At 45.2% G+C, this 14,519-nt stretch overlaps 1 protein-coding gene across 1 annotated transcript in view; it reads right to left on the minus strand.

The window, feature by feature from the left end:
• MARCHF3 (membrane associated ring-CH-type finger 3) overlaps positions 1-10,326 on the minus strand; it is a 228,850-nt gene extending 218,524 nt beyond the window's left edge. The window contains exon 1 of the mRNA XM_040420209.1: positions 10,183-10,326. The gene's annotated coding sequence lies outside the window, so the exon portion shown is untranslated. The remainder of the gene's footprint in view (positions 1-10,182) is intronic.
• Positions 10,327-14,519: the final 4,193 nt, after the last annotated feature.

The raw sequence follows: 14,519 nt of genomic DNA on the forward strand, positions 1-14,519 counted from the left end.
CAGAAATATTATCCACACATGAAAAAAAATAATCTGCAGCGTAAATTGACCTGTAGTGCAGATTTTAAATCCGTAGCACGTCAATTTTTGCTGTGGATTTCAGCGTTTTCGCAAATCGGCAGTAAAATCCATGACAAATCTGTGGCGGAAAATCCAACTCATGTGGCTGTACCCTAATGGAGACAAATGATACGTCCAGAATACGTTGATGTGAATAGCCACTGAGCCAGTGCACATACACATACACATCATATATATTGTGTACTCTGGCGAGTAAACTTCTGGGCGAGGTCAGATGCGCTGCTGCAGCCATTCATTGGCCTAAGCCGGTGATGGGCAAACTGCGGCTCTCCAGCTGTTATAAAACTACAAATCCCATCCTGCCCTGCTGTAGGCAGACTGGGCATACTGGGAGTTGTAGTTTTACAACAGCTGGAGAGCCGCAGTTTGCCCATCCCTGGCCTAAGCAGTAGCATGTGACCAATAGTTACACGTCACAGCTGAGACCAATGAATGGCTGCAGCAGCGTATGAGATCCTATTCAGAAGCTTACACACTGGGGACTCTTACACACTAAAGGCATCTTGCAGACGAGCGTGTCCGGATTAGGTCGGGATGCGTTGTGAGTTGCGAATGAAAGTGAAAAGTACGCGATTTTGCAGGCAAAGTCATTCAGTTTTGCCAGCGATCGCGTTCAGTTTTTTCCGCGAGGGTGCAATGCGTTTTGATGCGTTTTGCAAGCGCGTGATAAAAAACTGAATGTATACAAACCACAGCTCTTAGCAACCATCAGTGAAAAACGCATCGCATCCGCACTTGCTTCATTCACTTCTATGGGGCCAGCGTTGTGTGAAAATCGCAGAATATAGAACATGCTGCGATTTTCATGCAATGCACAAGTGATGCGTGAAAACCAACGCACATGCACACAGCCCCATTGAAATGAATGGGTCCAGATTCTGTGCGGGCGCAATGTGTTCGCATCACGCATTGCACCCACGCGGAATACTCACTCGGCCCCTTTCACACAAGCGAGTTTTCCACACGGGTGCAATGCGTGACGTGAACGCATAGCACCCGTACTGAATCCTGACCCATTTATTTCAAAGGGTCTGTGTACATGAGCGTTTTTTTTCACGCATCAGTTCTGCATTGTGTGAAAAACGCAGCATGTTCTATATTCTGCGTTTTTCACGCAGCCCTGGCCCCATAGAAGTGAATGGGTCTTCAGTGAAAAACTCATTGCATCCGCAAGCAAGTCTGGACGCAATGCGTTTTTCACTGATGGTTGCTAGGAGATGTTGTTTAAAAACCTTCAGTTTTTTATCACGCGCATGAAAAACGCATCAAAACGCACTGCACTCACGCGGAAAAAACTGAAAACTGAACGCAATCGCAGACAAAACTAACTGAACTTGCTTGCAAAATGGTGTGCGTTTCACTGAACGCACCCTGAACGCATCCAGAGCTAATCCGTATCATTCATGTGAAAGAGGCCTAAGAAGTGGGGAGTGAAGCATTGGAACAGAGAGCTGATGATAAGTGTTTTTCAACTTTATATAAAACACTGTCTGGGGCATAATTAAAATTGGGCTTGAGTTTGGAAAACCCTTTAAAGGTTTTGTTTGGTCTCAGGAAAAACCAAGACAGCCCTTTGGGTCTGCCTAGAATAAAAAAAAAAAAAAACATTACTTACCTAGCAGATCCCTTTAGAGTCAATCAGCGGCTGAGATCTAATGTACCAGGCTCTCCTCTGCTGCTATTGTTTATGCATAGTACCTACAGTACAGTATATGTGTTGTCTGCATATGGTGTATGTATATTTGTGCATTGTATATATGGTGTGTATTTATATGTATGTAGCATGTACAGTATATTGTGTATTTTTATGTAGTATACCGTATTTTTTGCCAAAGTAGGGGGAAAATGTCAATGCATCTTTGGGGCAAATACTACTATTATGGAAGTGCTGATTAGTACAGGAGGAACGGAAAGCAGTGAATGCTCCCCGGGGTCTGTACTCTCCGCTTCCTGGTCCTGGGCTGCTCACTGTGCTGTGACTGCGCACAGCGTGAGGATGTCGGTGCGCTGTGACCTCACACTGTGCGGCATCAGGTCACAGCACAGTGTGCAGCACGAAGAGCTGGAAGAACAGGAGGTAGATCCCCAGGAGCGGTGGCGGTGTCCGGAGCAGGAGAGGTAATTTGATATATTGTTTTTGTCTGATCTGAGGCCTGAATGAGGGTCTTAACATTGGGGGTCTGATTTGAGTGTCTGAATAGGCTGCTGGGAATAATTAATTGGATTTTGCTGTGGGGATTGCCCCTTTCCCGTGCAGCGGCAAGGGGATCGTGAGCTCTGAATTTGGTTTCTATTTGAATAGGGGTCTTAATGACGGTCTGATCTGAGGTCTGAATGGGGGTCTTATTAACATGGGGGTCTGATATGAGGTCTGATTTGGGGTCTTAGTAACATGGAGATCTGATCTGAGGTCTGAATGGGGGTCTTAACATTGGGGGTCTGATCTGAGTGCCTGAATGAGGGTCTGATCTGAGGGTCTGAATAGGGATATTATTAACAAGCTGGTCTGATCTGAGGTCTAAATGGAGGTCTTAACACTGGGGGTCTGACCTTAGTGTCTGAATAGGGGTCTTATTAACATGGGGGTCTGATCTGAGGTCTGATTGGGGGTCTTATTGACAATGGAAGTCTGATCTGAGGTCTAATTGGGGGTCTTATTAACAGTGAGGGTCTGATCTGAGGTCTGATTAGGGCTCTGAGCTGAGGTCTGATGAAAAAAATTTTTTTTTCTTATTTTCCACCTCTAAAACCTATGTGCGTCTTATGGGCAGGTGCATCTTATAGGGCAAAAGATACGATATATACTGTGTATATATATATATATATATATATATATATATATATATACACACACACACTCACCTAAAGAATTATTAGGAACACCATACTAATACGGTGTTGGACCCCCTTTTGCCTTCAGAACTGCCTCAATTCTACGTGGCATTGATTCAACAAGGTGCTGATAGCATTCTTTAGAAATGTTGGCCCATATTGATAGGATAGCATCTTGCAGTTGATGGAGATTTGAGGGATGCACATCCAGGGCACGAAGCTCCCGTTCCACCACATCCCAAAGATGCTCTATTGGGTTGAGATCTGGTGACTGTGGGGGCCATTTTAGTACAGTGAACTCATTGTCATGTTCAAGAAACCAATTTGAAATGATTCGAGCTTTGTGACATGGTGCATTATCCTGCTGGAAGTAGCCATCAGAGGATGGATACATGTTTTCATTCTGTTTACGCCAAATTCGGACTCTACCATTTGAATGTCTCAACAGAAATCAAGACTCATCAGACCAGGCAACATTTTTCCAGTCTTCAACAGTCCAATTTTGGTGAGCTCGTGCAAATTGTAGCCTCTTTTTCCTATTTGTAGTGGAGATGAGTGGTACCCGGTGGGGTCTTCTGCTGTTGTAGCCCATCCGCCTCAAGGTTGTGCGTGTTGTGGCTTCACAAATGCTTTGCTGCATACCTCGGTTGTAACGAGTGGTTATTTCAGTCAACGTTGCTCTTCTATCAGCTTGAATCAGTCGGCCCATTCTCCTCTGACCTCTAGCATCCACAAGGCATTTTCGCCCACAGGACTGCCGCATACTGGATGTTTTTCCCTTTTCACACCATTCTTTGTAAACCCTATAAATGGTTGTGCGGGAAAATCCCAGTAACTGAGCAGATTGTGAAATACTCAGACCGGCCCGTCTGGCACCAACAACCATGCCACGCTCAAAATTGCTTAAATCACCTTTCTTTCCCATTCTGACATTCAGTTTGGAGTTCAGGAGATTGTCTTGACCAGGACCACCCCCCTAAATGAATGAAGCAACTGCCATGTGATTGGTTGACTAGATAATTGCATTAATGAGAAATAGAACAGGTGTTCCTAATAATTCTTTAGGTGAGTGTATATATATATATATATACACACACACAGTCACTTGATATGTGTGAATAAAGAACACATTTTATCTTTCAAGGAGTGCTGCGGACTTTCATTGCTATAAATATATATACATACACACACAGAGTATGTACAGTATGTATATAATATATATCTGTCATTTCTCACTGCAGAAACAGCCAATATGAATGCCATCCCTTTAATTGGAGAAAACAGTCACAATTATGTTAACAAATCTCCCCTGATATCCTGAATAATTCATCATTAACATACGATAAAAAGTATTAATGTTCCCGGTCTGTTGTCACAGGGTATGGAAACATGCTGCTGAAATCCTGAAGAGCACGTGTCTTGTGTCAGTAAGTATTCAGCTTACACTGTGAGTTGTAACTAGAGATAACTTGGAATAGGTTCTTATCAGACTCCGTTCCCTTTTACAGAAACTCCTTGCTCAGTTTAAGGTCATTTTACAGGGGTTGACTGAACTGGCAATTTTTGGGTACAAACTGTTGACGCCTGATAATTGCCTATCATTAGTGGGAAGAGATGCATTTACATGGAGCGATCATGCCCTCTGTATACGATCACTGTTATGTCAACGTCCCTCTACTTCATGCGCTCCACTTACCCTGCTGCAGTTGTTCCAGCAGTATGGACCCTCTGGCTGGCCTCTGCCCTCCTGCTGGCAAATATCTCTCCCCCTCTGTCTCTTAAAGGGCCAGTGCGCACATCCTAATTCTTCCCCAGCCTATAGTTGGCCTCCTCTCAGTACTTAAGACACCTTCCCCTGTGGCTAATCTGGCTTGCTAGTTCCTGCAAAGGAGTGCTGTTCCATTTATCTACCTGTGTACTGACTTCTGCCCAATTCCTGACTCAGCTTCTCTGTTGCATTACCTGTGTCTGTTTATCATACTGGCCCTTCACTGCATGTCCCGACCTTTGGACTGCTCTTGGCCTGTTCCTGATTACAAGATTTTCCTGTCCCTTGTCCCAGTGTCTCTAGACCCCTGTGGGTGAGCAGCCAAACACATGGAGACTACTTCAAGAGGTAGCGGCATGGTTCATTTTCTGCAGTGAAGTCCAGATTCCTGTATAGGGGTTAAAGTGTGAAATCCAGGAAACCGTCAGGATAATGCCGTTAGGTTTAGACCCAAGTCAAATCCATTGGTTGGCAGACTAGATTCACACCCACTGCCGCAACAATCACTAATGCAATCACTTGTCCCTATGGAGAATTGTTGCGCGCTAGATTTAATGTGCCACAGGATAATGCGATCACCTCATGAATAAGTGTTTGCTCTTTCACAATGTCATCGGTGGAGCATTTACACAGGGCAAATATCGGTAACTAGCATTCCTAGGAACGATGGTTACCAATAATAGCCCCAATCATTAGCCACTGTAAAAGGGACTTTACTGCAGCATCACACAAGAGATGTTTAAAGGGATCTCTCAAAAACTATATCAAATATACTTATTCCTAAATGTTCTGAAAATGTAATGAAAAAGACAGTGGCTGTCCCACATTAAAAATGAAAGTGTAACTGGGGTGTGAATATGGCTGATCTCATACATGCCAGCTCAAGATTTATAAAAACCACAAGTGTAAACTAAGGATAAAGTGACAATGTACATATAATAGGGGGATTTTGTAGTTAGGGCTTGGGTACATTCCTAGTATGCGTTCTAAAGCTTATTTTTACATACTCTCATGGGTAAAAAAAACATAACTTTAAGTAAATTGGTCAAAGCAACACTCATCTCACTAATCTCCAGCCACTGGCCCTTTCAACACAGAAAATGTACTGCTGCTCACTGCTGTGGCCAATGAGTATCGAGGGGCACCAGAATGTAGAGACTGTTGATGGACCTTTTGAGGGTCTGTGAGGTAAGTATTACTTTAAAAAAAAAAAAACTTTTCCGGCATGCTCTGCTATCTCTCCTCCTGACAACTCCTTGTTCTATGGATAGGTGGGTGTTGGAACTCCATGAAACACCTACTGTAACATGTCTGATTGCAGTAGGTGGGGCATGGAGGCAGACGTACACAGCCCAACACAGTTAACATTACCTACACCAGAAATCTACGCCAGCTCTCAGCTTGCCTCGATACCAGCACTGAAATCCCAAGATGTGCCAAAATTATTAAGAGATGTGTGACCCTTAATGAATTCGGCACATCTGACGAGTGTATTTCTTATCAAGACGGTATTTAAAACAAAAAAACAAAAAAAAAAGTCTCCATAAATTCCCCCCTAAGCGCATACACAACTTAATACTGATTTAGGCTAGGTCTACACAACGACATTTGTCGCACGATATTCTGTCGCACCAATGTCGCGCGACAACTTTTATAATGATAGTCTATGGTGTCGCACTGCGACATGCTGCGACTGCGACAGTCGCAAAAAATCCATTCGAAATAGATTTGCGCATTACGACACAATAGACTACCATTATAAAAATTGTCGTGCGACATTGGTGCAACAAAATGTCGCGCAACAAATGTTGCAGTGCAGTTGTGCCCTATCTGTCGTCGTGTAGACCTAGCCTTAGTCTGCTCACTGTTTTTCAGGCTGTAATGCAGTCCTGATCAAAAGTTTAAGACCACTTGAAAAATGGCAAAAAATCATATTTAGCATGGCTGGATCTTAACAAGGTTCCAAGTAGAGCTTCAACATGCAACAAGAAGAAATGGGAGTGAGAGAAAACATTTTTTGAGCATTCAATTTAATGAAAACGAATAAACTGAAACAGGCTGTTTTTCAGCTGATCAAAAGTTTAGGACCACACCTCCAAAAATCCCCTAAACCCCCCAAAACAGAAATCCAACTTCCAAACATGAACTCAGTAATGAGTAGCTCCGCCGTTATTGTTTATCACTTCCAAATTTCGTTTCGGCATGCTTGATGCAAGTGTTTCCATGAGGTGAGTGGGAACATTTCTCCAAGTGGTGAAGACGGCCGCACGAAGGCCATCTACTGTCTGGAACTGTTGTCCATTTTTGTAAACTTCCCTTGCCATCCATCACCAAAGGTTCTCAATTGGATTTAGATCAGGGGAACACGCAGGATGGACCAAAAGAGTGATGTTATTCTCCTGGAAGAAGTCCCTTGTCCTGCGGGCATTGTGTACTGTAGCGTTGTCCTGTTGAAAAACCCAGTCGTTACCACACAGACGAGGGCCCTCAGTCATGAGGAATGCTCTCTGCAACATCTGGACATAGCCAGCGGCCGTTTGACGCCCCTTCACTTCCTGAAGCGCCATTGTTCCACTGAAGGAAAAAGCACCCCAGACCATTATGGCGCCCCCTCCACTGTGGCGCGTAGAAAACATCTCAGGTGGGATCTGCTTGTCATGCCAGTAACGTTGGAAACCATCAGGACCATCAAGGTTAAATGTTTTCTCATCAGAGAATAAAACTTTCTTCCACCTTTGAATGTCCCATGTTTGGTGCTCTCTTGCAAAGTCCAAACGAGCAGTTCTGTGGCGTTCAAGGAGACGAGGTCTTTGAAGACGTTTTTTGTTTTTGAAGCCCTTCAGTCTCAGATGCCGTCTGATGGTTATGGGGCTGCAGTCAGCACCAGTAAGGGTCTTAATTTGGGTCGAGGATCGTCCAGTGTCTTGACAGACAGTCAATTGGATCCTCTGGCTCAGTGCTGATGAATTTTTTTTGGGTCTTCCACTTTTGTTCCTTAACCCTCAGGATCATTTAAGAAATTCCAAATGACTGTCTTACTGCGTCCCACCTCAGCACCGATGGCGCACTGTGAGAGACCCTGCTTATGCAGTTCAACAACCCGACCACGTTCAAAAAGGGAGAGTTTTTTTGCCTTTGCCATCACAACGTGTGACTACCTGACAGAAAATGACAATAAATCCACATCTTTGCACAGATTTGGCCTTTTAAAGGCATGTGGTCCTAAAATTTGGATCAGCTGAAAAACAGCCTGTTTCAGTTTAAGCGTTATTTTCAATTAATTGAATGATCAAAAAATGTTTTGTCTCACTCTCATTTCTTCTTGTTGCATGTTGAAGCTCTGCTTGGAACCTTGCTAAGATCCAGCCATGCTAAATAGGATTTTTTGCCATTTTTCAAGTGGTCTTAAACTTTTGATCAGGACTGTATTTATTGCTTCCCTTCGCTCCACCCAGAGGAAACATCACAAGATAGACTCATACAACACCAGCCTTTAATACGTGGGCTAAAAATAAGCACAGAAGATAATTATAGCTACAATCAATATTCTCTTGTTGGTTCTGTGTATGAATTAGTCAAATTACTCGCGATTGTGCATGTGCTTAGGACTCTACGATTTATTATGCAATGCAGCCTACAAAGTGTTAATGAGGTCCTGAAGGTCATCTGAACAGCATCCCGATGTGTGACAGGCATTAGTAGTTTATGTAGCCACAAATCACTGCTGTGTGCAAACGCTCTTAGTTTATAAGGTGACATATTGCCGAGCCACACTTGGCACAGGTCCTGTGCTAATCTGTCATGTGCGTGGAGCGGAGACCACTGATAACGTGGTTTGCTTGGAAGGAAGCTAGCTGTAGATTACAGCTGCATGGGGCATACTTTTATACCAAAGTATTAGACAATATTTTCCAGCCAATTACCCATATGACAGAAGGTAGACTATACAGGTGATAAGATAGATGATTGCCTTATGTTTTCTCATTTCACCCTTTACAAGTCATTTACCAAGAGTGATGGACTGACGGAATCACTGTAACCACAACATATATTCACTTTTACGTCGTATCGATATAAGTAGAAACATTACGCAGGAAGACATAGACTTGAATATGTGCCATATAATCACCGATAGGGGGAAAAAAATTCTAATTGGTATCATCCACTCTGCACAGTGCTGATAATTAGCTCTTATTAGGGGACTTTCACACTAGCGTTTTTCTTTTCCGGCATTGAGTTCTGTCCTAGGGGCTCAATACCGGAAAAGAACTGATCAGTTTTATCCAAATGCCTTCTAAATGGAGAGAAATCCGCATCAGGATGTCTTCAGTTCAGTCTTTTTGCCTTTTCATGCTGCGGTTTTATCCCCATCCAAAATTCCGGAACACTTGCCGGATCCGGCGTTAATTTACATTGAAATGTATTAGTGCCGGATCCGGCATTAAAAATACCGCAATGCCGGATCCGTCCTTCCGGTCAGACCAGTAAAAATGTAAAAAAAAAATATAGAAACTGATCCGTTTGTCTGTATGACAAACTGACAGACGGCTCCGTTTGCATGCAGATTGCGGGATCCGGCAGGCGGTTTACGGAACTGTACACTGTATCCAGGTTTTATTTATATACATTTTGCTTATTTTACCATTTCCAGGTGTTTTTTCAATATAGTAATGGAGATTAACATGACAATTCTACAATATTACTACCACTGCCTACCCCGTCACATAGGTACAGTAATGAGAAATCAAGATCTAGAATGGAGACAGAAGGTGGCGGTTTTCCTTCAGCCCAGAGGAGCACTGCAGATGGTATAGGCTGGAGTTTGCTTACATTCAATAACCAACATTTTATTTTTATTTTTTTACAATAAATTTGGTGTGATCTGCACTTGAAATGTGTTACAAATGGACACACAGTATACAATAAGAGGCGTCCCTGGTCCTTTCTATCGCCATTGAATGTGCTGATTTAACAGATGGGTTGACTGCTTGGATTGTAAAGCAGAAGAGGCAGCATCAGTCAGGAATCTGCATTCAGGGGGCTGGAGATGATCGTAAAGTTTAAGGACAAGACCTAGGCGAAAGGAAGCTGCAGACCCCCTGCTGCTGTCCTCCATGGGAGAAGTTCAAGATGAACACACAACTTCAGCCCATCACAAAGCAGGGGCTGCCTGGTCCCATCGTCAAGGACATGCGAAGCACTTGGACAGATGTGTCGTAAAGCTAAACGTCACCCACAGCCATTGTATTTCTGGACAAGAAGTCACAAGTCCATCAAGTTCAACCTTTCACAAATCTAGCACAAAAAAGACAAGATAACTGTGGCCAAAAAAAATAATAATAAAATCTTCCTGACCCTACAAGGACAGTTGCACAAATCTCCTCAATCACATGTTTCCTAGTAGTGACATGAACACATAGCCAAATCCAATGCAGGGACGTATATGTAAGCCCTAGCATACAACAGACTATAGGTTTAGGACACGTAAAACAGAGACTCACCCTAGAAAAGCAGCATTTATCAGTGATGGGAGGAGAATGGTGTCAATGCTCTCTTCTAATTACACTCCTGATCAGAGACAATGTGGAGAAGTGGGCAGCAGCAGCGGCAGCAGCAGCAGCAGCAGATTCCCTGCACTCACTTCCCTGAGCTCTGAGCTCTGTCAATTCATTGACCTGCTGGGGAGGAGGCGGGGACACGGCTCTGATTGACAGGTCTGGGAGCCAATCATCACCTCGGCTAAAAGCAGACAGTAACAAAGACAGCCAGTCCTTCTGTGCAGAGAGGCGGGACGGGCAGCAGGGATTCATTCACCACTGTGAGCTGTGGGAACGTAATGTGAGGAGGGAGGCGAGGACTGGTGTGGGCTGGGGGAATGTGGACCCCTGCTGGACACCGACGCTGGGAATGCACATCAACTGATGCTGCTGATCTCTACTGCTGGGGTCTCCAAAGATTAGGAAAATGGTTATCACATATTACCACTATGCAAGAATGAAATATTGCCACCCCATAGTAAATAAGTATTAACTTCACACAAAGATTAAAGGGGTTGTCTGGGCTTTTTAAAGGGTTGCTGTCACCTGAAAAATGGGTATTAAGCTGGCAGACATTAGCGATGTGCTAATGTCAGCTGAACATAACTATATTAGAGCCATCTCACTGCCTGAAGCCGTTATTGAGGAAAACGATGTTCCTGCTCCTAGAGGCTCCGCTTGCCCCCCTCTTTTCACTCCCTTCTTCTCTTGATTGACAGGGCCAGGGCAGCGCTGCTCTCCTCCCGCGCCGTTCAGTTTTCGGCGCAGGCGCAGCGAGGGAGGGACGCTCGGCAGCTGCTGGCTTCCTCACTGCACCTGTGCCGAATACTGAATGGCGCGAGATTTACACTGCAGACACGGCCGGCGGGAGGAGAGCAGCGCTGCCCTGGCCCTGTCAATCAAGAGAAGGGAGTGAAAAGAGGTGGGCAAACTGAGCCTCTAGGAGCAGGAACAACGCCGCCCTCCTGCTCCTAGAGGCTAATTAGCATATTATAAAAGTTCATTTTTTTCAATAACGGCTTCATGCAGTGAGATGGCTCTAATATAGTTATGTTCAGCTGATATTAGCACATCGCTAATGTCTGCCAGCTTAATACCCATTTTTCAGGTGACAGAAACCCTTTAATATTGATGGCCGACACCCGGTACCTCCACCGATCAGCTGTATGTGGGGGGGGGGGGGGCGCGCGCGCAGTGCGCATGTGCCATCTTCCTTCTCTCTTCCTCCTCTCCGCTGTATGCCTATGGGACAGCAGCAGCGAGCAGGAAGAGAGAAGGGAGACGTCTCCCTATACAGCTGATCGGCGGGGGTGCTGGGTGTCGGACCCCGCCAATCTGCCCACCATGACCACCACCATCCCTTCTACACAGGGACAGGTAATAATATCAACATACAGTGTCCATATAGTGGGCAGGGTCCTCTCCCCCTCTGTACCACGTTGTCAGTTCATGTTTATTGTAGATGATTTTGTATTAAATTACTTATATAAACCCTTTATCATATGTGTAGCGCTCGGGAATTAGGATGCTTTAAAAGAAATATATAGCAGTTCTGTGCAGGTCAGGTGTACTGCAGACAGTATAAGTGATTACAGTACTCTTAAATCCAATAAATCACAGGTGACATCTTCACTGATCATCTTTTTGTATCCGCTCCCGACCACCACGAAGACTTATTAAAGAGCATCTGTCACCAGATTTGTACCTATGAAACTGGCTGACCAGTTGTATGTGCGCTTGGCAGCTGAAGCCATCTGTGTTGATCCCATGTTCATATGTGTCCGCATTGCTGAGAAAAATGAAGTTGTAATATATGCATATGAGCTTCTGGGGCAACGGGGGCGTTACCATTACACCTAGAGGCTCTGCTCTCTCTGCAACTGCCGAACCCTCTCCACTTTTACAGGGCCAGGCGTTATCATGTTTTCACTGCCTGGTCCTGTCAATCAAAGACAGACAGAGGGCAAGGCAGTTGCGGAGCAAGCAAAGCCTCTAGGTGTAACGGAAACGCCCCCGTTGCTCCTAGAGGTTCATTTGTATATATTAAAACTTTATTTTTCTCAGTAACATGGACACATATTAACATGGGACCAACACTGATGGCTTCAGCTGCCAAGTGTACTAGTAAAAGGTCAGCCAGTTTCATAGGTACTAATCTGCTTACAGATGCAATTTATGCCAGACACGAGCGAGTTGAATGCGACAAACTCGCAGCGTGTGTCAATGAGAGGTCTCATTCTGGCCTCCGCTCCTTTGACAGGATCACACAGCATTATACTGATTTATAACTGTTATACACAGGGGCAGACTGGCCATAGATAGGGAAACTTCCTGATAGGCCGATGCCCATGGGGCCACCTGAAACTCCTGCCATGGTAAGAAATGATCTGATACTCTCCTCCTGATTCTTGAATTTAACTATATTGCCACCCTAATGCAACTGGAGTAGGAGGACAGAATGGGGCAGCTGTCCCTGGCCACCACATTTTGCGATGATGGGGTAGTATTTTGTCATGCACTGTGGTGTTAGGCTCCTCTGGGGTGGTATAATGTGCTGCAATATGGCATTGCTGGCCCCGCCTACTTGTGTTGACCCTGCCTTCAGTCAATTTAGGCCCCAGTACAAAATTGGGCCACTTTTAGTATTTTTTCCACATCCACTTTAAGTTCCCAGTCCACCCCTGGTTACACATAATTCTGTCAGTGTAATACAATAGATTCCAGGTCTCTCAGGGTTACACAGCATTATATATAATTATAATGCTGTGCGATCCTGTCAGAGGAGCGAAGGCCAGAATGAGACCTCTCACTGACACAAGCTGCGAGTTTATCACATTTAACTCGCTCGTATGTGTTTGGCCTTAACCACCTCCGGACCGCCTAACGCAGGATTGCGTTCCGGAGGTGGCAGCGCTGCGCAGAGTCACGCATATACGCGTCATCTCGCGAGACGCGAGATTTCGCTCAAAGCCGGCCCGCGCATGCGCATCGCGGGCCGGCAAAATTAAAAGAAGTATTTCGTCACCAGCCTGCCAGCAACGATCATTGGCTGGCAGGCTGGCGATTTTCAAAAGATCCAATCACAAGTCATATAACAGATCATATTAGTAAATATGATCTGTTATATGGCTTGTCTGCTCCTGTGCTGGTCCTTTTCGTCGGTTGGATCCAGCACAGGAGCAGACTGAACTGTGAGTAGCACCAACACTACACCTTAGCCCCAGATCACCCACCTGCACCCCAATTAACCCTTTGATCACCCCTTTGATCGCCCCTGTCAATCACTAGTGAAAGGAAAAAAAGTGATCAGTGTAAACTGTCACTTTTTTTTTTTCACTGGTATTGGCTGTTAGGTTTTAGCGATAGTTTAGGCCCCTTGGTTAGGTAGTTAGCGTCAGTTAGCGCCCACCCCACCGCACCGCAGTCACTTTTATTCGCTGTTTAGCGTATCGCTAATCAGCATTTGTACTTTTATAGTATCTGTAAGTGATCAAAACTGATCACGGTCAGATCTATAATAGTATTAGTGTCACCTTAGCTCGCCCTCCACCCAAAACGCAGTGTTTGCCCAATCACGCCTGATCGGTCGCCCACACGTGCGTTCACCCACGCCCGCCCCACCGCAGTGACAAAAAATATATATTTTTTGATCACTGCACATTCATTTTACACGCACTGCGGCGATAAAAAAATCAGTTTTGATATTTTTTATCAACCGCAGCGGCCTCCGGTACTTCGCTAGCCTTCCCTTTGTAAGACAGGTTTGCTTTTTTTCTTGGGTAGTCTCAGGGAATACCCCTAAATTTAGTAGTCCAAAATGTCAAACAGGGGGTATTCTTCTGAAGAGGCCTACAGGATTCTGACCCAGTCGGATGAGGAGTGGGAACCCTCATCTGACGAATCTAGCGGGTCAGAATATGAACCTGTGGAAAGCAGTGGCTCTCTGACCCAAAGTTCGGACGAGGAGGTGGAGGTCCCTGGCAGCACCAGGCGTACCCGGCCCCGTGTCGCTAGACCACAGGTTACGCAGGATCCGCTTCAAGAGCAGCAGAGTGGGGCTGTCGCTGCCGGATCACGTGGTGAGGCATACACCAGCAGCGCAGCCCTTCCTGGACCTAGTACCAGCACTGCCGTACAACCTGGTGAAGTAGCGAGCACCAGAAGGGCAGTTGAAGCTGGTACGGTGGCACGTGCAATAGTTACCCCGTCGCAGCCACCGCACAGACAGGCCCGTAGAGCCCCTAGAGTCCCTGAGGTGCTGGCAAATCCTGATTGGCAGTCACCAACTTCAGCCGCACCAG

The sequence above is a fragment of the Bufo bufo genome, chromosome 2, assembly GCF_905171765.1.
Source record: "Bufo bufo chromosome 2, aBufBuf1.1, whole genome shotgun sequence".
Lineage (NCBI taxonomy): Eukaryota > Metazoa > Chordata > Amphibia > Anura > Bufonidae > Bufo > Bufo bufo.